At 45.9% G+C, this 23,240-nt stretch overlaps 1 pseudogene across 1 annotated transcript in view; it reads right to left on the bottom strand.

Annotated features, from left to right (window-relative positions):
- LOC144770899 (alpha-2-macroglobulin-like) overlaps nucleotides 1-23,240 on the bottom strand; it is a 198,468-nt pseudogene that overhangs the window by 88,482 nt on the left and 86,746 nt on the right. The window contains exons 10-13 of the transcript XR_013599063.1: nucleotides 22,118-22,233; nucleotides 18,181-18,339; nucleotides 11,172-11,402; nucleotides 3,410-3,467 (exon numbers count right to left, since the gene is read on the bottom strand). The product of XR_013599063.1 is annotated as an alpha-2-macroglobulin-like (transcript). The remainder of the gene's footprint in view (nucleotides 1-3,409; nucleotides 3,468-11,171; nucleotides 11,403-18,180; nucleotides 18,340-22,117; nucleotides 22,234-23,240) is intronic.

Raw genomic sequence — 23,240 nt, forward strand, 5'->3', positions numbered from 1 at the left:
AGGTAGTGCTGGGACGCCCCGTTGCGGAGGCAGCTATTGCGCTTTGCAAATTCGAAAAATAAATAAATAAAAGAGTGGCATACTCAGGTAAACAGAGTTTGCATAGTCCAGGTGTGACAGAACAATGGCTATTACAACCTGTGTCAAGGCTTCCTGCGTGAGTAAACGGCAAATCTTCCTGATCTTTCGCAGTTGAAAGTAACATTTAGAGATTACCAATCCGACCTGCGTTTATGAAAGATTACGGTTTAAGGTGACACTGAGTGTTTTGGCCAAAAGGGAGGGGAGGGGATCCTAGCTCTGCCGGCCAATAGTGTGGGCCCCAGAACGTATGGCTGTTCCCTGTGAGGACTAACGCCGTATAATGGAGGTTCTTGGGTAGGCCTGCCCCCTTGAAGCACTGATCACAGTTAAGCCAATGAATTATCAAAATGTCGTGGACTTACTCACAAGACCCATACCGGAATGCCATTTTTTTATCTGAGCCAATGTCGCGATCGTTGGAACCACTACAGCATGGGTTAATACCTCCGTTACAGTTTCATGGTGACTGCCAGCTATGAATGATGGGGCAGGACGCCACAATGCAGGATTCCACAGTGAGAAAATGGGGTTCTGTTGCAGTACCGCCGCCCCACTCACCCCCCCCCCCGCCCCCCCCCCCCCAACTTTGTGCTTGATGCAATTTAGACTGTAGAGTACTGGGTCCCTACAGTCCAGGTTCCCAGTACCAGTGTTCTTTCCCTAAAACCCTGTCCACACTTGGTACTCCTGGGACCATGTCACTACCCCTGCAGCTTGCATGTCCCTGTGACGTAGAAAAATTACCAAGTTTACATTGCAAACCGCCCGTGTGCCATGCCAGCTAGCACTGCCTAGGATTGGTTGCCACCCCTCAAGCAGGCCTTGCCACCCCTCAAGCAGGCCTTACCAGCCCTAAAGCAGGGTCAACTATATGCCAAGTGTTGGCCCATCTGCTCATGCAGATATGTCCTACAATATTGCGGTCTATTCCTTAAACTTGTATGTGCCAGGGGAGCCATAAAGGGTACATGGGTTGAAAACTTGACCCCTTGAGTTCCACAGCACCATGATGGTTTGAGCCCAGGAGTATTTAGTACAAAACCACTACTTTCAATAAAACCACACGGATGTCAGTGTGGGATTTATTGAACCATGTACTCAGGGGGCACCTCAGAGGTGCTCCCTGAAAACAGACCAACCCTGGTGCAGTTTGACTGGCTATAGGCAGCCAGTCAGCACCAGACAGGTTTCTGGACTCCTGGGTGGAGAGTCCCTAAAATAATTCACATCCTGGGCAGAGGTGTCACCTTCTTCCCCAGGCTGGGCCAGTGCTCAAAGAGGGGAGCTTCAAAGGCATGCCACCTTTGTTGCAGCAAAGGCTGGGGGGTTGCATTACAGATGGCAGCCCCTGGTTTACACCCACACTTGGGGAGGAAAACCAGTGGGACAACTTAGAAAAATATGGTGTGTGCCCACCTCTAACTTCACCCTGTGGGGGGAGGTGGGGTGAAGCACATCTTTCAGTCCCCTTCATCTTAAGGATGAGTGGACCCCTCCAATTAGGCTTGGTCTATTCCCCCTCCCACAAGAGGGTGGCATAGAGGGTGTAGTCACTCCAGGTAAGGAGCCCATTTGTCCTACCAGCTACTCCCCTTAAACACCCCTAAATGTAGTATTTAGGTGCTCCCAGACCTAGAAACTAAATATATGACAAAATTAGAAAAGATTACGACATTCCTGCAGAGAAGACAGAAGACCACTGCATTGGCCGCAGCCCTATCGGCCGGTCTCCATCTTCTGCAAACCTGCGATCAGTCTTGCAGCCAGTGACCACTGAAACCCTGGGAGGACAGCTGCCCATCTCCGGTGGACACAGACCTGTCTAGAAGAAACAGACTCCAAGGGCTTTGGATCCAGCTGGAATCGCAATCCCTGCCAACACTGCGCCATACACCCATGGCCAGAGTCTGAGAGGGGTCCCCTGTACAGTGAAGTCTCAGCAATCCTGCCTAAAGGCCCAGCGGTGGCTGACCTCTCCTGAACTGTGTTGGCACCTACAGTGCGAATCCAGAGGCTCCCCCAACCACGACCGGCTCCAGTAAGAAGACTGACGTCGAAAGGCAATGCTGCACCTAAAATCCCTGGGCCTTGTTGAGCTGAACCAACTGTGCCCCTACGACCCCCTACATCTCTAGCTGGCAGTGTGGCTCCAGGCACCCCCAGTCTCCATTGAAAAGCATTGGGACGAACTCAGACTTTGACCTCAGGCACCCAGGCACCCCAGTGCTACTCGTGATTCATTTCAGGAACTCACCTGACCCTTGCTGACCTTTGGTTCTGAAGGCTGGAAGTATTAGTGCATTACTTACCTGTTTAACTGTGATATTGCTATCCCCATAGGAAAACACTGAAAGGTTTTGGTGTAGATTTTTACAAGTGAAAAATATTGTTATTTAAAAACGTAGGTACCTTTTTGTGAAGTTCTTGGTCTTAAAATAAAATACAAACAAAGTATATTTTTCTAAAATTGGTCTGTATTTCCTGGAGTCATGTGCCCATTATTGGTCACTGTTGTGCAATAAATGTCTTACACTCCTCTGTGTGAGGCCTAAGGCTGCTTGCCCACACTTCCACTGATAGAGCACTTTTGGTTTTACATTGAGCCCTGGACACCTTTGGGGAACCCCTGGACTGGACTCTGCATGGTAGAACCACCTAGTGGCATACAACATCCACAGCCCGCTGCCTACATCCAACCTGCCAGAAAATCTGCCAGTCACCAGTGGTAAATATGTAATGGGGATGGTTTCACACAGTCGGGCCCCTCCTATAAAAGGACTCTTTCCTTATGCGGTGGTATAGCATTTTTACTATTAGTAGACTCACTGTATTTCATGGGTTAATTACAGGTGCAACCAAGGCATCACAAACCATGCTGGTGCGATAACTGCTGGTGCGAAGTAACACCTCCTTGTTTGAGAGGTTAGGCACCTAGACCAGTAGGTATCAATTTAAGATCATGTCCACTATTAACGCAGTCCCCTTCCACCAGAATCCCACTGCATAGCTACAAAAAGCACAGTAGGTGCAGTGGCACCGAAGCCCAGGAGTGCTAGGCCCCTGTGCAACGCAACTAGTTGCATTTTGCTTCTCAGCTGGTTGCAAAAGAGGCCATTTCCTTGATTGCACGGAGGCCCATGGCACACATGTTACACCACTGGACACAGCCAGACTCCCCACAACCTAATTCTTCATCTTCCGGTACAGTCTGGGAGGCTGAAACCAGATGTGAATAATGAGGCGGCAATGGGGGCATGGTCACCACAATTCATCAATAGTTAAACTTCAGCCCACTACTCCCCTCTCCAGGCTCCCAACCACTCACCATTGTTCATGGGGACGTCCACTTGGCCGCTCTGAGTGATCTGTGCTCGGCTCATGACCTGCGGACAGACAAAGTGTGGTGAGAACAGGAAAGGCAGCCTGAATAATCTCAGAAATATTAGAACATCGGACTGTTGGGAGCTGTATTGAAAACAATGGAGTGCTTAGGCTTTCTAATGGCCGGTAGAAGCCCTGAGCATCAACATTTAACAAAGGCCTCAGAGCCGGGGATTTCAACCCCTTTGAGCTCCGCGAGGCTTTTGTTTCACCAATTAGAACATTCTGCCCTCTCGGGCCTTTAACGCTGGAGCGGGCCTTTGAGGGCCGGTTAAGCCTGCTACTGGGGGCCCAGGGATGTAACACTTCACCCCCGGGCTCCCTGTGCTGTAGAGACTATCCCTTTCCCCCTCCCACCCCTTCTCCCCCTCCCCCCCCAAAACTGCTTTATTTATGACTATTTAGGTGAACTGCACTGTATTTTAAAACTTCTCTAAAAACTATTTTTTAAAACCCCCCCAAAAAAACACACTTAAGTCAGAGTTACAATTTAGAAATTAAGAATGTCCTCAAATGTTCTAGTTTCGGTAAGGCCTTCTCCACCTCAACATGTTCCAAATCCAAGTTTTTTTTCTGATAATTTGTCCTCCTGGGTGTCGTGGAGTTTCAACAGTGACCATGATGTACCTGGCAAACTTTATAGATGTATTTCTTACATAAAGTCAAATGTTATGGTCAAGTCACATTACATTAATCTAAGCTTTTCTGTGATTTTGATAGAGTTGGAATATAGTAGGTTATGGTTTTGCAACTCCCTATGGTAACGTTTTTGGTCTCTTTTTACAATATTTTTCTTTTTGATGCTAAATCTTGATACAAGAACGAGACTTGGTCTGTGAGAATTTGTGAAATACACTTAACTCCCCATCCATCAAAGATTCCCAAACCAAGGTTTACCGTCTCAAACCTACCAAGGTTCTATTGTATCTGTTTAAGTCGGCCTTCCCACATGGTACTCCTGCACGGTTTTCAATTCAGATTTAGGAGAGACTGCTATGAAAAAGTTCTAAAGCTCCTAGTCAATCCGATTTAAATTTATACCTATAGTGTGTTTCTTCAATTGGCTTTCACAGGTTAGTTCACACGGCACCAACATTATCCAATCAACCCTGGCTTTCAAATGTTTCTCATTGGCTAGAGAGTGTTACCAGTCCATAAAAGGAGTTTTGATTGGACAGACCTCTTGGTTCCTAGAAGGTTGTCCTAGTGATCTGGGAGAAGTGAGCCCAAGTGGTTTTCTCAGCCTCAAAAATCACTGGGTTAATGGGATCGTTGAACAAGCATTGGCAACCCCTCGGCCTCACTCTTCGAGCTGTGGCTGGCGTCCCACCAAATCAGGGGTCTCCAACCTTTTCTTTAATCGGAGATACTTGTATTTATTGAAAATCTTTGCGAGCTAAAAGTATTATAGAGTGACCACAAGCAGATTACGTTAGGGGTCACCCCTTGCAAGATTACCACCGGTGATCACCTCTGTGCATCAGGCTGGGTCGCCAGCAGTTATATCAATCTGGAATTTGCGATTATGTAAATCCTCTACATGTGTAATACATATCGGCCACCGCTGCAATGGCAGCGAATAATGTCTCCCTGATGCCGTGTCACCATTACTCAAATATCTGTTTCAAATATATTTTGGAAAAACAATTTTTCTCCAAATATCAGCTTATGAGTTCTGAAAACACATTTCTACGGGGAATGCAAACTTTTCAATGTTGGTATGCATAGATTAGTTGATCCAAGCAAAAGCTTTTTATTTAGTTAGCTGGGCTGCACACAGGACAGCTACTACCAGCAGATCACTAGCTACTCGTTGGAAAAGCCTGCACCAAATAGTGTCAAGAGGACTGACGTCGCGGGGGTGCACCCGTGTGGAAGATTACGGCTTTTCTCCCTCGAAACCTCCAACCCCTTTGAGGCAGAACACTTTTGATGGATCATTTTTGAAGTAGGAAAGGGCTTTCGCTGCAGTTTTTGGGTGATAATCACCAATGTCACTATATACACCTTTGTCTTTGGTGCATTTTAGGACACTTTTGCCTTAAAACTATGGAAGTCCATATCCAGAGCTCCCTTAATCTGCCTTTTCATAATATATTACATTTGTTCCTGATATTTGTTAACTGCTTTGCGATTGTTATAGTCCTAACTTGAATAATGTTTGGACTCGCTGAATTTAACATTACTTCTGTGGAGCAACAGCTTCCCTTCTGAGTCACAACTATTTGAGATGAAGGCTCTCAGCTGGGCTCTGGCATTCTCAGATTGTTTTACTACCTTGACAGGAATACCCCCCTCCCAAATTAATTCCCTAATTTATGACAAATATCTTTTGTTTTTCAGCTTGTTCTAGAAATATTTGAACAGAGTTTAGAGGGTTTAAAATCTCACTTGCAGCTGCAGATTCTCAGATGTTCTTTGAGAAAACTCTGTTCCTGTGACCACCTCCTGGAGTTCCTTCGTGTACTCCCTCGCCCAAGAGTGAGACTCTTACAGGTGGGATTAGCGGCCCCTCCACCCTTTTGCTCTGGTGCTTGAAAACCAGAAAGAAAGGAGGAGTCCGCCTAGCTGAACTATCAAACTCTATTTTTTTTATTTCAAGGTCCTGATTTAGATCTTGGTGGACAGGTTACTCAGTCACAAGGGTGACGGATATCCCATCCGCCGATATGCAAATCCCATAGGTTATGAGATCGTTTTCAGTGGATGGGATATCCATCACGCCAAAGTTCTAAATCAGGACCCAAGTCCTATACCTTCAGTTCTAAATTTAAACATTGATAAACTTCCAAAGATGTAGATCAGAATATTTAGATATTTTATTTTCCAAAACTCAAAAAATTCTTCACCATCATGAAGGTAGATTGTGACTAACACCTCAGACCATGCAAAATCACGACTAGCAGTGGGCGGCGGGGGCTGTGAAGCACTGGGTCCAATCTACACTCCTGTAGAAGAGGCGAACGTTACACTGTAGGTCCACGCGAAGAAGCTCAACAGTAGCATTGGAAGGAAAATGCCTCTTTTTGTAGGGTTACCCCAAAGTTTTAGAAGGGTGCTGCTGGTTTTTTGACGGAGTGTACAGCGCTCTGCAAACCAGAGGTCAGTGCCAGCGCTCGGACCCTTAAACATGTATGTTTGATTGGCCTATACCCAATTGGCAGGAGCTAACTCACTTCTAAATTCCTAATATGTGGTACCAGGGGTATCCAGGGCCTTTAAATCAGAGTGAACCTTCACCATGTACCACCCTGAGTGGCATAAAGTAAAACACGGCTCCCAGCCGGCCACTGCAGACTGGAAGGGCAGTTTCAAACTGCTAACTCCACTTTGACACTTTAAGCCATAGCAAAGCCAGAGCTCCCTTTCTTCTGTGTGCAAGTCACCCCTAAAGCAGGCGTCTCGACTACTAGGGCAGGGTGCACCTTATTAGTCAAGTAGAACATGTGTTTAACATGTTATAGCAGTAATCACACGCAACTTTCATTTTTACCACAAACGAGATGGGTAGCCCCATTGGAGAGTACAGGGTTACGAGCAGACACATTAGCTGTGATAACTTAAAGTACCTACTTTGGTAGTCCCATTTAAAAGTTATCAAACATCTCTTTACATTAAGCCCGACATGATGTCCAAGTGGAAATTAATGTTTCTTGTTGCGACATGCAATTTTTAGAAAACTTTCTTCTGTTGCCCAAGTTTTCCAGTGGCCATTTACTGAGGCTGTCCACAAAACAGCCTTCTGGTCACCCGGGAAAGACATGTAAACTGCTCCCAGGACAGGTAACAATAAAGGCCTGCCGTTTGAGGAGGGGTTACCTCCTCCTGGAGGAGAGCCACTTTAAAAAATAAATAAATAAAATAATGTAGTCTTTGATAGCGCAAACTGGTCCCGAAGACATCAGGTATCAGAGCGCTTTACATGAGCACCAGTTTCATTACACAAGGACACAATCTCCCCGTGCATAACAAAAAATGAATAAGTGATTTGGCCAGAATCCTAGGATGTTGAGCGTCGTTGCTGAAACTCAAACCCGGTTCCCCAGCTTCAAGGTCGACTGCTCTAGCCGTAAGGCTACATCCTCTCGCCAAGACATGGGGGTCTTAGTCAAAAAGGCAAGCTTCAAAGGAGAAGCCACCTTTGAAGGGCAAATGGTGATCACACTTGAGCGGGCTGCTCCTTGGTTTGGGTGGACAGGCTGACGTCAGGGACAGAGAGGGGAAACACTGGGCAAGCTGGTTTTCCCGTGGGTGTGTAGCCCATAGGTAGCCACACTTCTAGTGTGGCTACAGAGCTCCACACACCAGAAGAGTCTCGCCTTCTTGGCAGTGCATAGAATAGAGAATCCTGGGGTAGCTAGATACCACACTTCACAGGACGCCATCAGGTGGGAGGAAACCTAGTAGCCGAATGCTAGTGACCATGACCTCCCTGGAGGGCTCTTTCTGGACATAAAAGGGGCACCCCAAACTCGAACTGGTGGAGGACAGAAGGAGGTCTGCCCTGTGCACTAGGACCCGGTAAAGGAAAGGCTGCATTAAAGTTGGACAGAACCTACTGCAACTTGGGCTAGCCAAGAAGGATTGCGCCGGAGAAGTCATCCCCCAGAGCCCAGCCAGAAGAAGACAGTCGAAGAGTCAGTTTGCGGAATTCCTGTTCTCAGCAAACAGGGCTACAAAAGCTGAAGTAGCCCGCCTGGCGAGTTGGTAGCCGAGATCACCGGATCATCGCTTTTCGCCCAAGTGCAGCCTAAGAGACTAGGACCAGCCGCTCATAGGTTGCACAGGAGTCTGTTGGACCCAGGAGAGTGAAACTGCAGCTTGGTTGCCCAGAACGTTATCACCAAGAGAAGGAAATAGCGCATTCTCCTCTGCCAAGTGACTGGTAGTCACTTGGCAGAGGACCATGGACTGAGAAGCCCCGGGCCGGCCCCCGTTTACTGAACAGCATCTTCGAATATATTCAGCGTCCTGTATTCCTTGCATCAGGACCACTCCATAGAAGTCAACGGCAAGGAGCCACTGACTTGACATGACTAAAGACGGCTTCAAGAGGGTGACTGCTTCTTTGGACCTTGCTGGTCCCCTTAAAAGACCCCCTGTAAAAGTTGGTCACCCAAGGTAAATGTAAGGAACCCCAAACAAACTTGCCAAAGTTTCTTGAAAAAGTTCCTCAAATTCACAAATACTGGTTCGTAATTTATTGTTTCTTGTAAAATCATCGCCGGAACCCTCCAGTGGATCTTTTTCATATTGGTGTCCGTAAATTCATAAACATACAATGTATTTTAATAAATCGGTGTCGGATTTCTTGAGTCCTGTTTTTCTTCAATTGTTTTGATGTTGTTTAAATGCTGTGCACTTGCTTCTTTGTGTAAGCCGGACTGCTCGGAGCCACAGCTACCCAGGGTTGAGATAATGGGCTGACAAAGGAAACTTCATTTGTCCCAAGAGGGTTGGTAAGTGTATTACAAGGTGAGGTCCCATAAGCACACCACATAATACACCCCATTTTCTCACACCCACAACAGGGTAAGCAACAGCGAGCCACTGCGGCCATATGTCAAGGTGCATTTCTTCCTCCTCCTTTCCTAAACTTGCCTAGGGAGCCTACATTGACACAGCCCAGGGCAGAATCCTCATTGGGGCGGTGGGGCTGCGCCCCTCTGAAAATGCCTACACATTTACATTAAAAACATAAAATAGATCGATTTATTTAGATACATGATCAAATCTCTACATATATCTATGTATTTAAGTATGGGTTGTCTGTTTCAGGTTGCCTGTCCCGCCTCGCTCTGGAGCAGGAGATGGAAGACAGGCGGTAAATCAACTTTAACGGGACGCATGACGCATGGCTTCCCGTTTTAAAGCCCTTCGTTGCCATTGGCGTCTCTGGTGGTATGCACACTGTAGGCCAGTGACGCAATAGCATCACGGTTTCAGGTGTAGGAGACCTCATCCCTGCGTGATTTCAGACGCCCGTCATTCAGAGGCGTAGATCCAAACCTTTTGCCATGCGCGAGAGTGGATGCAAGCACGTATGATCCAGAGCCTTGTTTTTGGTAATGGTGTTTGCAAGCTATTGCTGTGTTCTGTATATTGTGCCGAGACCCCTCATCACTCTGACCTCCCCCACTGTGACACCCCAGGCCCTCAATGCACATTGCTCGCTTCTTTAGAAATCGAGCTGCGGCATTTGTTCCACCACGAAATGGATCCAAATATTAGACTCAGGCCCAGAGCCAGAGATCTGGGCTTACTGTGGACATGTGCTTGCAGAGGCCAGTTCTTTGAGAAAAAGGTATTAAAACTGGCCATGTCTTCATGCCCCTAAGTTAACACTGATGCTAAAAACAGATTGATTTGCAAACAGTGAATGTTGAAAACGTCGAGGGAATGCTTTTCAGAGATCTAGTTCCTCTTATTTTACATGCTTTAATCTTGCATTCCCCAGGAGTTCGCTATTTTATAATGTTTATCTGTATTTTTTTCTGTGCATACTTCAGCCATGCCAGGTGTTTATGAGGGACATTACGCACTCAGGCACTAACGCTGAAGCCAAACAAAGTGCCTGTCGATGGGTTGCCCTCTCTGCAGAGCACACAGAACAATGTTTGTGTATTCCATTTGCAACTGAAATTCTGTGTGTGTGAAAGGGGTTCACCGATATTAAAAGTAAGAGAAATTAAAGTGCTTAAATTTGAGGGAGTGCACTGCATGTTGGGGGTGGTGAGGTGACATGCGAGGAAGGGCATTGGGGGAAAACAGGATGCTGAAGAGGAAAGAGAGGGGGTTGAAGCTGTGCAGATCGACAAGATGTGCAGAGACAAAGGATACATATGTAACATAAAACACACATAACTGAAGGCCAAAACTCCTTCCACAGGCCTCAATATTATTTAAATTCAGACTCACTATTTCAACATTTAAACATTTCCAATGTTAATTATTAAGAAATCATTGTTGTTACTCATTTATCTTAAACAGCTGACAACCATTGACAAAGCCAATCATACCGACAGGCTTTAGGCGTATGTCAGTTTACTGTGCCATTTATCTGGATAAATTTACATCAGAAAGAAACTAAAATCCCGATCAGATGGCACACTATGGGAACCACAGAAATGTATTGGCATGTTCCTTTATAGGAAGCACCCACTTTTTTCATCTCACTTAGACCGGTCTGCATATATTTCTATAGGACTGGTGGCAGCCAGCATCTGTGGGTGCGTCTCGGAATCAGGTTAGAGCATATTTTTCCAACGTTAATGCTGCGTGCAGTGCAAGACACTGGGCAAGCATACATGTAAAGGGCTAAAGTTGTCATGCAAAACAATTTACACATTACAGTAACTGTTGAACAAATTCAAGAAGATATGGGACAGTTTTTAATATTTCAAGATTATAAGTTCCCACTGCCTTGCTTTATTGCTACATTCATTTGCTTTAAAATGATTTGCCAATCTTTTTTTCATTTTTCTCAGGAGAAGGACTCCCCCTGGACCCCACGTTTGTCCATAGAACTTGTTCACGTAGCTTGCTTTATTAAAATCATGCCCAAGGTTTACACCTCATCACTTTCAAAGGTCAGCAGCCGCCACTGCTCACACTTGAGCCCACTGCAGTGATTTGAACCGGGACATGAGTGAACACCAGCTCTTCCCCCTGGCTCGACTGACCACCAGACACTGCCCAAGACTCACCATGTAGTAGAATGGGGTTGTGGTGGCATCTTTGTCCAGGGCCTCTCGGTTCACGATGAACTCTCCGTTCACGGTGGTGGTTTGGCCAGAGCGCTGCTCTCCCACGACCTGGCGAAGTTTCAGAAAACTGCCACTTTTGGAGTAGAATCGAGTCACACGGTACTCGGTGGGGGAAAACCCAGGCCTCGTCCAGTCGGAGAAGGAGCATTCTTGGCTTTTCGGGTACCGGGCCTGTCGGAGGGGAAGAGGCAAAGAGTTGAGGAAAAGTGCTTCCGCAATATGGAATAGGGGAAGAACGGGACCGGAACACCAGCCAGAGAAAGATGTTAGAAAGTGGTTAAAAAGAAGAAGATGCAACGAGAATACAGAACAGGTGGTGCAAAAATGAACATGGAAAAAACAGAACACAGACAGGAAAGAGGACAAATAAAAGAGCACGGTCTTAGAAAAGAGGAAAGAAATAGTCAATATTGGACAACTAAACACAGGGCCTGATTCTTAAAGGTAAACTTAGACCTCAGTGTAATTTTACTACTTTTTGGTATTCACAAAAGGTAACTTACTCTTAAATGTTAATTCACCTTTGTGAATTGGGAACAGCTGGGAGAGAGGGGCCTGGAAACTGCCAGAGACTGAAACATTGCAGACATAAAAACAAAGTACAAATCCACAGTGTGAGAACTCAAGACAGGGAATAATGCTTTATAGCCGACAGCAGAAGACAGAAGACTGACAAGAAAGAGGCAGCAGAAGGGAGGAAGGAAAAGGTACGATCTCTGAAACGAATAGTTCTCTTTACACCGCAAGCAAATGAATGAAATGAAATTAGATTTATAAAGCGCATGGCTGCCCGAAAGCGTCCCAGCGCAGTAGGTTACAACGCGGACGTTACATCGTCCACGTTGTTACCACGCATGGCTTTACATCGCAAGTCGTTTCTACGACTTGTACTAGATGGCGCACTTGACTTAGGAATAGTATAAATTACTATTCCTACTCCAGCTAGCGCAACAGCAGGGAATGTGTTGGATTTAAAATTGATCACGTTCCCTGGTGTTGCGCACCATCTGGCGCAAGTCGTAGAAACGACTTGCAATGTAATGCCATGCGTGGTAACAACGCGGACGATGTAACGTCAGCGCTGTAACCTACCTGCGTGGGGGATTGAAACCGCTGTTTCCCGTCTGAAAAACATCTATCGTAAACAAAAAAACAAGCAAACTATGAATCAGGAAAGAAGGGGAAACAAATAAAGTTTTAATGAAACAAAATAACGAAGAGCAGGAAACCGCCTTTTACCTAATGTAGATACACCCAGCGTTCACAGTGGGTCTACCTCCCTTACACAGCCAGATATCTAGGCAGAGGCTAACATTATGCATTACATCCTTTAATGCAGGACCTATCAGGAGCTTTAAAGGGTTATAAACCTAACCAATGCAGGACTTCCATTTCCAGAATATTCACACCCCTTACCTGTTGCTGCCACCCACAGTTCCTCTTTGATTGCTGCCCCCCCACCCCCCAGCCAAGCCCCTGTTCTAATCTGACCCACGGTTTGCTGTAGAAGGTTAGGGTGAATGAACTATCCGCAGAGGGGGTGGTTGAGGAGGAAGAACCCTGGTGGGGATGGGCACGCCTCTGGCCAAGAGGTATCCCCAAGCTTTGGCCACGCCGATCAAGGATTGGCCAAGGCGGGTGGACCAATGCTCAAAGACGGAGCTGCCAACCCACCGGGCCAGAGGTTGTCCAGGTGAACATTGGAGGCCATCGTGGGATTATTTCCATGTTTCTGCTACTGAGCCCAACCGTCTAGCGTAATCAAATGTGAATCATGCGACAAAATATTGCCTTATTGTCATATGTAAAGGAAATGTTTATGTATGACCCGATAGCTGCTGAAGTCTCGAAAGAATGGTTTAATAAATTAAGAATGTCCAAGGGCTACTGACAGCACAGTGTTGGCACTAAAAATACACTTCTACTCAAACGAACAATTTTCATGGTATATTAATTTAGTGCTCCAATTTATTAAACTATTTTTATATTCTAAGGCATTTTGTAGTGGTTATGGCTCATTTGTCAAAGTAGAAATTGTGAAGAAAAGAAGAGTCTATAAATCAGTTAGTAGCAGAGGAAGGATCATAATTAAGGGGGGGGGGGCACCCTCCCTGGATGCATCACATCAAACATCCCCTAGTCAAAAATAATTTGCTAAAAGTTGAAGTCCTGCATCAGCTGTCGATACTAAACCCAAGTAGACCAGTTCATACCTTTGTATGGGGAGGCCTTCTCTGGTCATACCAATTAAGATCCAATGCAACACTGGACAGGATTCCATCTGCTGATTGGCTGCAGGGCCAGATCCATAAGGGAGGACACCCCCACATGGCTCCTGGAGAACCCCCTGTTCTATCACACAGGTTTGCAGAAACAGGGAGCGTCGCTGGTGGGTACCTCCCTTGCTTGGCCTGCCCCACCCTCCACCCATCGGGTGAGCCCCAACGGCGAGAAGCCCAAGACACGGCAACCAGTGTGTCTGTGGTCCCAGTTACCGCTCCACCGTGAGGCGTCTCCTCCCACCATGCACCGAGATCTGTCAAAACAGGCATAGGATTGCTCTTCATGTAATTGGGTGCCAGAGACAAATCTGCTTCTTTAGGATATAATATATCTTCATATTGATGAAGAATAGGCTGTAAAATTGGCCACTGGTGAAAGGAGACATGGAGAAAACTCCTTAGATGAATTTGGGTCAATAGGAGAGAGATAAGACGATAGCTTGGAAATGAAAGGAGGCAAATGTAAGGGGTGGGACAGATGGGTCACCTGTCCCTCGCATGGCACTTTACCCGTGCCACACAAAGACGCTGTACCCAAAGTGGCGTGAAGGAGAAGCCGTTCACTCCTGATGAAGAGGACTTTAGGATGTTGGACACAGGCCTCCATAGAGGGTGTTAGGGATCAGCAGGGAAAGGATGGACTCCCCCTGGTTTGGTTTGTCACTCGCGTAGAGTATTGTGGCGAATTATATGAAGGGGCGGATTAGGAGACCTTTGGAGAGAGGGACAGAGCGGTGATGCGAGCGTAAGCCACACGGCTGAGAATGTTGGCACCATCTGGATCCTAAAACCATAGACCTTTTTATTCAGATCTGGAAGAGACTCAAGGGCTTCTTGGGAAAGCTCAATAAACCATTGTGAACACACGTGGGTAGAGAGCTGGGTCCTTTAGATACAGTAGAGGGGTTTATGGGTGGGACATCACTCAGAGGTTGGAGTCACAGGGCTTTTAATAAGGAAACACCAATGCGGCGTTAATCTCAGAGTGCCGCATGCCAGTGCCGGCCAAATAAACCCAAAATTGGGAGAATGGGAAAAGGAGGAAGTGCAGAGACAAAGGTTTAATATTGAGTATAAGTATGGTAAATTAGACAAGCAAATACAAGTTAACGTTAAGATTAGATACCAAAGGTCACATTAGCAGCCAGGAGGAAGAACGGGATGCAAACCCTCAGTTGGCTCCAGGATTGTTTCCACCACAGGAGAGTTGCCAGAGGAAGAGCAGCAATGCAAGTTGCAGCCCAGGGTGAGCACAAAGAGTAGCACTGTGTCCTCCCTCTCATGGTGGGAGGAAGGTTTAGACACTTATCAGGACTAAGAGGTAACTTCAGATACTCGGGTCTTAGAAACCGCTCGAGGCTTCAGTCGATGGAGATGCCGCTGCCGGTGATATTTTACGCGAGTTAGACTGGCCAGTGGAACTGGACCCAAGTCGATTTACCGTTCAGGTGATTGAAACTTTTCTGACCAGTTTGTGGGCGTGTCTTTTAGGGTATCGGCGTCATCTTGGTGTTTTACGAAAATACCGAGGCCAGTGATAGCTTACTTGAGGGCAAGAAGAGGGTATGGTAGTTTATCTGGACAGAGTCGAAACAGTTAGTCCAACATCTGAGACAGTCTATTGGAGAAATTGAATTTGTAATTAATTTGGAGATATCAGTTTTGATAAAGGAAATAGAGTTTTTGGGTACCCGCGTGCAAACAAGGCACTATATTAAATGTACCTATGAAGAAAGTCTGAAATTAGAGCATTAGGTCTGTTGTAATCCTCAATCTAGTCTGTATTCTTGCGGCCCACGCAGTACAAAGCTTTGTAGATAATAAAAGTGAGTGGACTTCACAGGGGGCTATAGTACAGAGACCACAAGGTCCAAGTAATGCAGGAAGCAAAAGAGGAACATCTGGGCTGGATGGAGAATTTGAACCTTGGAAATGAGAGAACGATTTTTGGAATGAGACTCTAGTTTACTCTACAATCCAATGGAAGTTTCTATTGTTCTGGAGCTAAATTAGGGCAGGAGAAGAATGGCAGTTTAGCATTGCAGAGAGTTCAGAATCACTTATTAGGCTGGTCTGTAATGGACAACATAAGAGTAGTGACGCAAATTCATCGTTTCAGAGGCTTGAGATGAAAAGCATCGTCCGATCGGGCAGAGGAGCAGTGGTCCTCATGCCTAGCGCAAGTGAATTTATCAGGTAAAGACTGACAATCGGGCCACAGACAGGAATTCAATGCTTCTCAGGGATTACAACGACTGGATGTTGAATACGGAGATATTTCAGGAAGTGCGGAGGAGGAAGGGCACGTGGGAGGTGATTTTTACCTCAAGAGTAACCACACAATTGGGGAGATATTGCAGTTGAAGATCAAATTTGGAACCCATGGCAGAGGATGCTTTGAAGAGGATACACGTTTCCTCCTCTTATATTGACAGAGTCGGCGACTGTTGAAGATATAGATGTGTTCAGATAGTGTTGGCGACTCCATTTTGGGAGTCCCAACCACGGTTCTCAGGTGAGCTGAAATTGGCAATTCAGGAACCCTTCCCACTTCCTGTAAGAAAAAGTCGTATATGAGCAATCGAAGGGGAGGACTATCCTTTGGAGGAAAGTGGAGCATCGAACGGTCTTGTTTGGAAGATATCAGATATCCAGGAGGCGGCCATTCTGCTCAGAGGCCAGATCACCAGGGACTACAAAAAGGTCCACCGGTGCATGGAAAGGATTAGTGAGTTGGTGCCCGGCACATGGTATACAGCGCTCGGAGGCGGATAATGTGATATTGATAAATTCTCTCTCCCAATTGGTTGAGCAAGTTTTGGTTTATAGAAAAATGTACAGAAACAAAACTGCAATGCTGGGTGGGCATTTGGTGTAAACAAAAAAATTAAAACCCCCACAGTTTAATAAGCACAGATTACTTAGTTTGAAACGTAATGAAGGGTACACACATCTGAAGACACTCCCAAAGGCAAGACACAGATCAATTTGGGATGCAGCGAACATCTTCACAAAGTTTAAGGAACGACAGAAGATTAATATTAAACTTTGAAACAGTTGAGCGGGATGAGGGCAAACTTATTAGGTCTCATTTCGTACAGAAGATGATCAGGTGTGCGTGCATGGACGTAACAAATTTATTTTACCCAATGGAGTGATTGAGGACTGTAGAAGAACATCAAAATGTGGATAAAACAAACCGATTCACTTATTGCATTGAACAACCACAACGGTGCGTGATGGGCAGCATACAAGGGCATGAAGGAGTGGGAGGATTTAGGCTAGCAGTAGAGAACTGGGAATTAATTTCATACGTGAAACTTTATAGAGCAGTTGCATCCATGGCACTAGCGAGATGGGCAAAGAACCTAATGTGAGAACTTGGTCAAGAGATGACAAAGATTAGAGCAAATTCACTACATGATGCAACTGTGTTTGCAAAACCTTATTTCAGAAATTGATGAGCATATGAGGACAGCCTTCAGGTACTTTAAACATTCAGAATTTAAGCCGCTGGAATTCCCATAAAATGAGGATTTTCTGAAGTATGACAAGAGAATTTACACTTAATTAAAGACAGAGGCCAGCAGTATCCCACACTTCATGAGGAGGGAGGATGAATACTACTGATTAACTAAGGGCATTGGAAAGGGTGTCTTCTTCAGAAGTTTCTATTTATAGGAATTTGTTTTTTATTATTGAACAGTAGAAAGATGGTTGCGACATTAAGGATAACGAAGGGCAAGACGATACTAGTATTAACATCGCCTCAGAGCAGCAAACTAGGAAGACTATTGATGAAGGGAAGAGGAAGAGGAGGTGAACATTCTGTATCCAATATAATCTCTTCCAGGTCTCCTTCTCACTGGATATTCAAAATGCTGCTGCTGCACCCGGCTTAAAATGCCCAATACTTCCTCTTACTTCAAACTCGCGTATCCGCCTCCCACCAGCGCGGTCTCCGTGCACCTTCTTGCTATCTGCCTCCCAGTGAAGATCTTCCTTTTGCTAAGGATTTATTGAGTATGCTGTGGTGATGTGCTAAATACAAGGATTTGGTTGGAAGCATCTCATTGGCTTTACTCTCTACTGCCTTTTCGATTTATATAGTGCCTTCGGTCCCTCGATGTTTGGCATCACTAAAAGCCAAAGGTGTAATGTAATGGGCTATTTGTAGAGCGCGACTGTCACTCCGAAGAACATCATGGCGTTGAGCGAAACCCAGAAAAGGTGGTGTCTGTAGCACCCTCAAAAAGGTGTGTAACCTCTCACCTGGTAGTCCTTTTCATTACTTGTGCCACACCTTATGATCCTCTATGTATAGTTCAGACAAATAATAGATGTGAACACAACTGTACTCAGAGACAGATATATTACTCACTCAGGCATCCAGACTGTACTTTGATAAAACACACTACTCTATTCCATAGCAACACTGTGCCTACTTCCATAGCACAGAGCCCTCAGGTGAGAACACTGCATGCACTTGGCCAAGAACATTGCACTCACATTAACACTGTGCTCACTTGGGTAATGTCAACAATTGTGGATACACACGTAGGGTGAATCTACCACCTGGACCAATGGTACGGTTCTCACCTGGATGTCGACACTGGACTCTGATGAGCAGAGTAACCCACACCCTTGGATACTCTTACAGTACTCACTTCAATTGCAACGGTGGCGTCCAAAAAGTCAGTGGTGTTGATCGAAAAGAAGCACTTTCCGTCCTTGTCGGTTGTACAGTTGGCCACCTTCAAATAGTCGATGTACAGGTCAACGCTTTCATTAGGGATCGGGTCCCGGTTGACGCCTTGGAGGATGAGCTAAAGAAAAAAAAAAGGTTAAAGTAAGGAATCAAAGTGGACTTTAGGTCTATGTGGGGATCCAAACACTCTTCCTCCACATTTTCGAGCAGACACATTTCGTACGTCATGGTACACCAGAATCTTCCTCTCCAGTGTTTAATTAGGAATGGAAACCATAATCCGGTAAGAAATGAAGCTAGGGCAGTGATGCTGCAGCGGATAAAGCATGAGCTCACGGCAGGAAACCTAGTCAGGGTGCAGGGCGTTGAGCAGGGGCCAGTGACACAAGGGCAGTGTTGGGGAGGGGACAGCTCTGGTCTCAGGGGACTTCGTGCACCCCTTGCCGGGAGGGCCAGCAGGAAAGGGGTTTTTAAATGTACTTTGTGAAGCTTGAGTTTTAATACAAGTTGCACTAAGATATTATTGTAAATAGATTTGGTAAGCAGCAGAACACATCTTCAGGTTATTAAGATATATTTATTAAGTTAGACAGCAAGGCAGTAAACCTCACAGCTGACCCGACCATCAACTGCCAAGGCTGGAATCCCCAACACAGATAGAACACACTTCGGTAGTATGGGAGACTGGTAAGATAAGAACACTAAGAAAGGACTACAGACACCAAGTAGTCATATTGAAGTAAGTATAAATATACAACAGATATGAGGTGACAGACTGTGGTACTTCGCACAGTGACAATTAATGTATTATCAACTTACGAATCTCATGGGCAACATTTCGTGTCGAGGTCTCCAAGAAAGAACCAGGGATAGGCGTCGGTGAGACTGGTTATCTGCAAGACCAATAGGAGCTCGACATGAGCTGGAAGTGGGTGAAGCCGACCCAATGCTCAAATATGGGCTGCCTATTTTAAGGTGATGGAATAGCGTACTCGACTGTGACACTTTGCAGGACATCGAGTCTTGGTATCCATCACGAATGTGTAGGCCAACAGAACATCTACGCGGTCAACCTTGCTAACTAAGTGGAATGTTTCAAGGAGGTGGACTTCTGGCAGTTGGCAGGACATCTTGAAGGAGGGTCATCTAATGGCAGCTTTGTAAGGTCACTGGCCAAGTGATCATGTAAGGGCCAATAAGGTTTAGATTAATCGGCTATTAGTAGTTCATGATGTCTCACCTACATAACTTGCCAACAGTCAGTCATTACAGGGAATCGTCTCACTAAAGTCTATAAAATCTCTTAAAGGTGGAACACCAATCTAGAGATTGTGTGAATCAGTAAACAAGAACTCTCCCTTTGGTTTGTAAGAGCTCTTCGTCATGGTGCATTTTGAGAAGCCGTATGCAACCAGCATACAAAGATGTCAGCCGTTGACTCTTAAAAAAAATTGACCTGATTTTTAAGTGCTTAATTATCAGGAAGCTCCATGTTAAAGGTGTATACCGTTTCCATCTCAAATATTTTCTTCGATAAAAAATTAAATATATCTTTTTTAAAAAGTCTTCCGAAAAATACCAGTCATCTTTTAGTAGCTCTTGTGAAAAGCTTTCAGCCGGACATCACTTGGGCATTGGGACCTAGAATGCGATGAGGTCACACAGTAAAAATGAAAGTACAGCTCGCCAGTTCTCATTGGAGTTCGAACACAACGCTTCCTATTGGAGCAGGACCATGGCTGATTTGCATATTGCTGGTGCATGCCTGTGGTGATGTGGTATGCGGTGGTATGATGGAACGGCATGCATCTCAGGGTAGCTCCCAGCCGCTGAGATGAGCTCCGGCATTCCACCCTTCACTCTTTTGGGATTTCTCAGTGTGACTCTAAGTGAGAGGGGAATCCATGAATCCTATGGTCCCTGTGGTGCAGAACTCAAGGTGCCCTTCTCATTCTAGGTCTAGACTGGTCTGTGGTTGCTGGGGCTCTTGTTGAGAGGGTATGTGGTCTGGCAGCTGTAAAAGAACTGAACGCTCCCATTGGCTCAGAATGATTCCCAGATCATTGGTGCCATTGTTGTTGCAGCAACTGATGAGAACTCACTCATCCATTATTTTCCTCTCTACCAGCGAGAGCCTTTTGATGCCTCAATGCCCCAACCCTCAAATCAGATTTGAAAAGACACCTGGTAAATGTGTCATTGCTTCAAATACTTCTTTCGTGTTCTGGTGGGATCTGGAAAACCGGACAAATTCTGGTTGTGTTAACGTCCTGGTAGGTAAACACCTTAAGTGTTTAGCAAAATGTATCCGTTTTTTTCACAACAATGGCCACGCCTGAATGAACGGACGCTAATCTGGATTACCCACCCAGGCCTCACCACCCAGATTCCTACCTCAGGCGGGTCCTAGCCACTGGGACAACTGGTTACCAGCACGCTGTGTGGCAGGATGGAATGGTGACTGTGCCACAATGGACCATGAGTGGCCATAGTGGGGTCTGCATGTGTGGGTTGGTTATTTGTAGAGCGAGACCCGACCTCAAGAGTAGCGGGGCACTGTAAAGGTACCGCCAAGGAGCAACACTACAAAAATACGCAATCTGCCACCTCACCCACTTTATATCATTATAACTCCTCAAATATTGACATCCAAAGTACAATCTCGAGGGTCAAAATATCAAGAAAAAATATTTGGTTTTTTTGCTTTATAGTTTTTGACACGCTCTGCTATATAAACTTGTTAAGTTAGCAAACAATTTAACTTCACAAAACACAATATACGCAATGTGTAGAGCACACATTTATGTGGCGTTCTTTAAAGCGGGCAGAGGACCCTAAACTTAAGCAGGTTGGGGGGGGGGGAATCCGAATGGATAACAGGAATGCTGTTCTACACGAGGCCTGCGCAAAATTTTAAGTATAATTTTAGTAAATTTGCATTATCTGAAATTCCACCACAATGCCACTTTGCGTAATTAGGTGCCATTCGCTGTTAAAGTTTTCCATGGATGGTGCATGCACAGGAACGGAAACCTAGGGGTGTTTAGCAAATTGTTTAAATGCATCCGTATGCCAAAAATTGACAAGAATGCATTTCACGCTAAGATATAGCACAAAGTGACGGATTAGCATTTTGCATAGTTTCCAATAATTTCGTGAAATCATACTGAATCAAATTACGTGAATTTCGCATCCCCTATTCTACTTCCTGGGGCACAGATGGAGAAGGCTGGTAGCCTGGTTATATTTGTGAAAATCAAATGCGACAACCAGTGGCACCCACATGCTTGTTGCCAGACTGAAGGCATAAGCTCCTACTAGGAGCGTAGGCGGCAGAGGGGTTCATGTCTTATACGTTTCGGAGCAATGCAGATCGCTTTTTGTGGCCTTCAGAGAAGTCATATGGAAAAGTCACTTCACAGAATAGTCACATGGCGTCCACTGACCTGTTAAAGATGAATGGCTCTAGAGAGTGGCAAGTGTGGGACATCCGCCAAGGAGTCGCGGATGTCCTGTTCACCCTACTTTGAGTGCATAGAGGACCTATAAACTCTAAATCGAGCTTTTTGAAGTTCAGCCGCTTTTGGGAGATGCCCCACATCTGTCAAAATCTGAAGAAGCCCAAATGGCCTTATTCAGAGTTTCATATTGGAACATCTGTCAAAAGGTGGCAGGCCCCGCCCGCTCAACCGCCCCTCTACCCCCAGCCAAGAACACTTGGGTCAAATAGGATTGGGCTGAAGGGGTGTGGGCTTGCGACCAGAGGTCTCTAGCTACATTCAAGCAGGGTTTACTTCAGGGGGAGCTCACCCCCACTGCCCCAGGTTTCACACTCTGGTCTAGAGAGGAGGATCCTCATTATAGAAGAAAGTGAGAGGGTTCTCAGAAAGACTTACCGCTCCCTCGTAGTTCATTCCCCGCTTGTAGTAGCGATCCATGGAGCTGTAGTCGAAACTGAGGCTCATCGCCTCCTTGGAGAACCACACGGATGTCGACTCCGTCATCTGGACATCTGCGGGAATTCAAAGCAGAACGGGTCAGTCCCCCCAGCAGACAGAAGGGTGCCCTCTGATCAGCAAGTCAAGCCGAGGAGGCAGACGACAGCCGGCATCAAAAGAGACCCCTGCCAGCCAGCATCAAAAGAGACCCCGGCCACAGCGCGCTGCTGGTCCCAGCGGGCTCCATTTTGTATTTAGAGCTTATGGCAACAGCTTCAACCACCCGATTACTTCAAAATTATGGATTTATACAAACAGTGTTTGGAAAGTGGAGAGAAGACCCCCACCTTCGGCCACTTCCTAGGACATGTAGGGGAGGCGCCCGCTGGCCCCATGTCACATGTCTGGACCGTGTGCAGGGGATGCCATGGCTATTGAAGGCAATATACCCGCTTGACCTGTATTTCTTCTCGTGCGTCTAACAAGTGCCATCGGGTCTGGTCCCCAAATGGAATTAGGCTACATATACAATGCATTTTTTTACAAAGCCATGTTTTTTCTATTTTCTCATGTTCGTTCATCTTAAACAGCACATCACACAGAGTTTACAAGAACATGTTAACAATTCCTTCCAGGTACTGGGACACAACCATGATATCACAGTAAAGAATAAATTATGGTCATTCTATAAAAAGCAAAAATACATAAATACCCCCCCACACTTGCTTTTGACACAGTTTACTGTTCCTCCCCCAGATCCTGTGTGTGGGCGACCCTGTGTTCACAGATCACCAGGTGCGCCACGAAGCCTCTCTCCACCCCTTGACTGTTTGTAGTGTACCAGCCCCCTCTCTCCAGGGCTGTGTTCCTGTGAAATGAATCTCTCATGCTGGATTCAAAAGCAGTGCTTGGGCCTGGCTTTCCTAAGCCCAGCTGGTGTGGATGAACAGGGCTGTACAATCGGTCTGATTTTTAGCAGAAGTTGAGGTTGTTCCACTGTCTTGTTATTGAACATTCGCTTCTAAAGCTTAGCTGTTTGCACTACGAGGCGTGTAATGTTGCTCTCTGCAATGAAACCGCT

This window comes from Lissotriton helveticus, chromosome 7, assembly GCF_964261635.1.
Source record: "Lissotriton helveticus chromosome 7, aLisHel1.1, whole genome shotgun sequence".
NCBI classification, from domain to species: domain Eukaryota; kingdom Metazoa; phylum Chordata; class Amphibia; order Caudata; family Salamandridae; genus Lissotriton; species Lissotriton helveticus.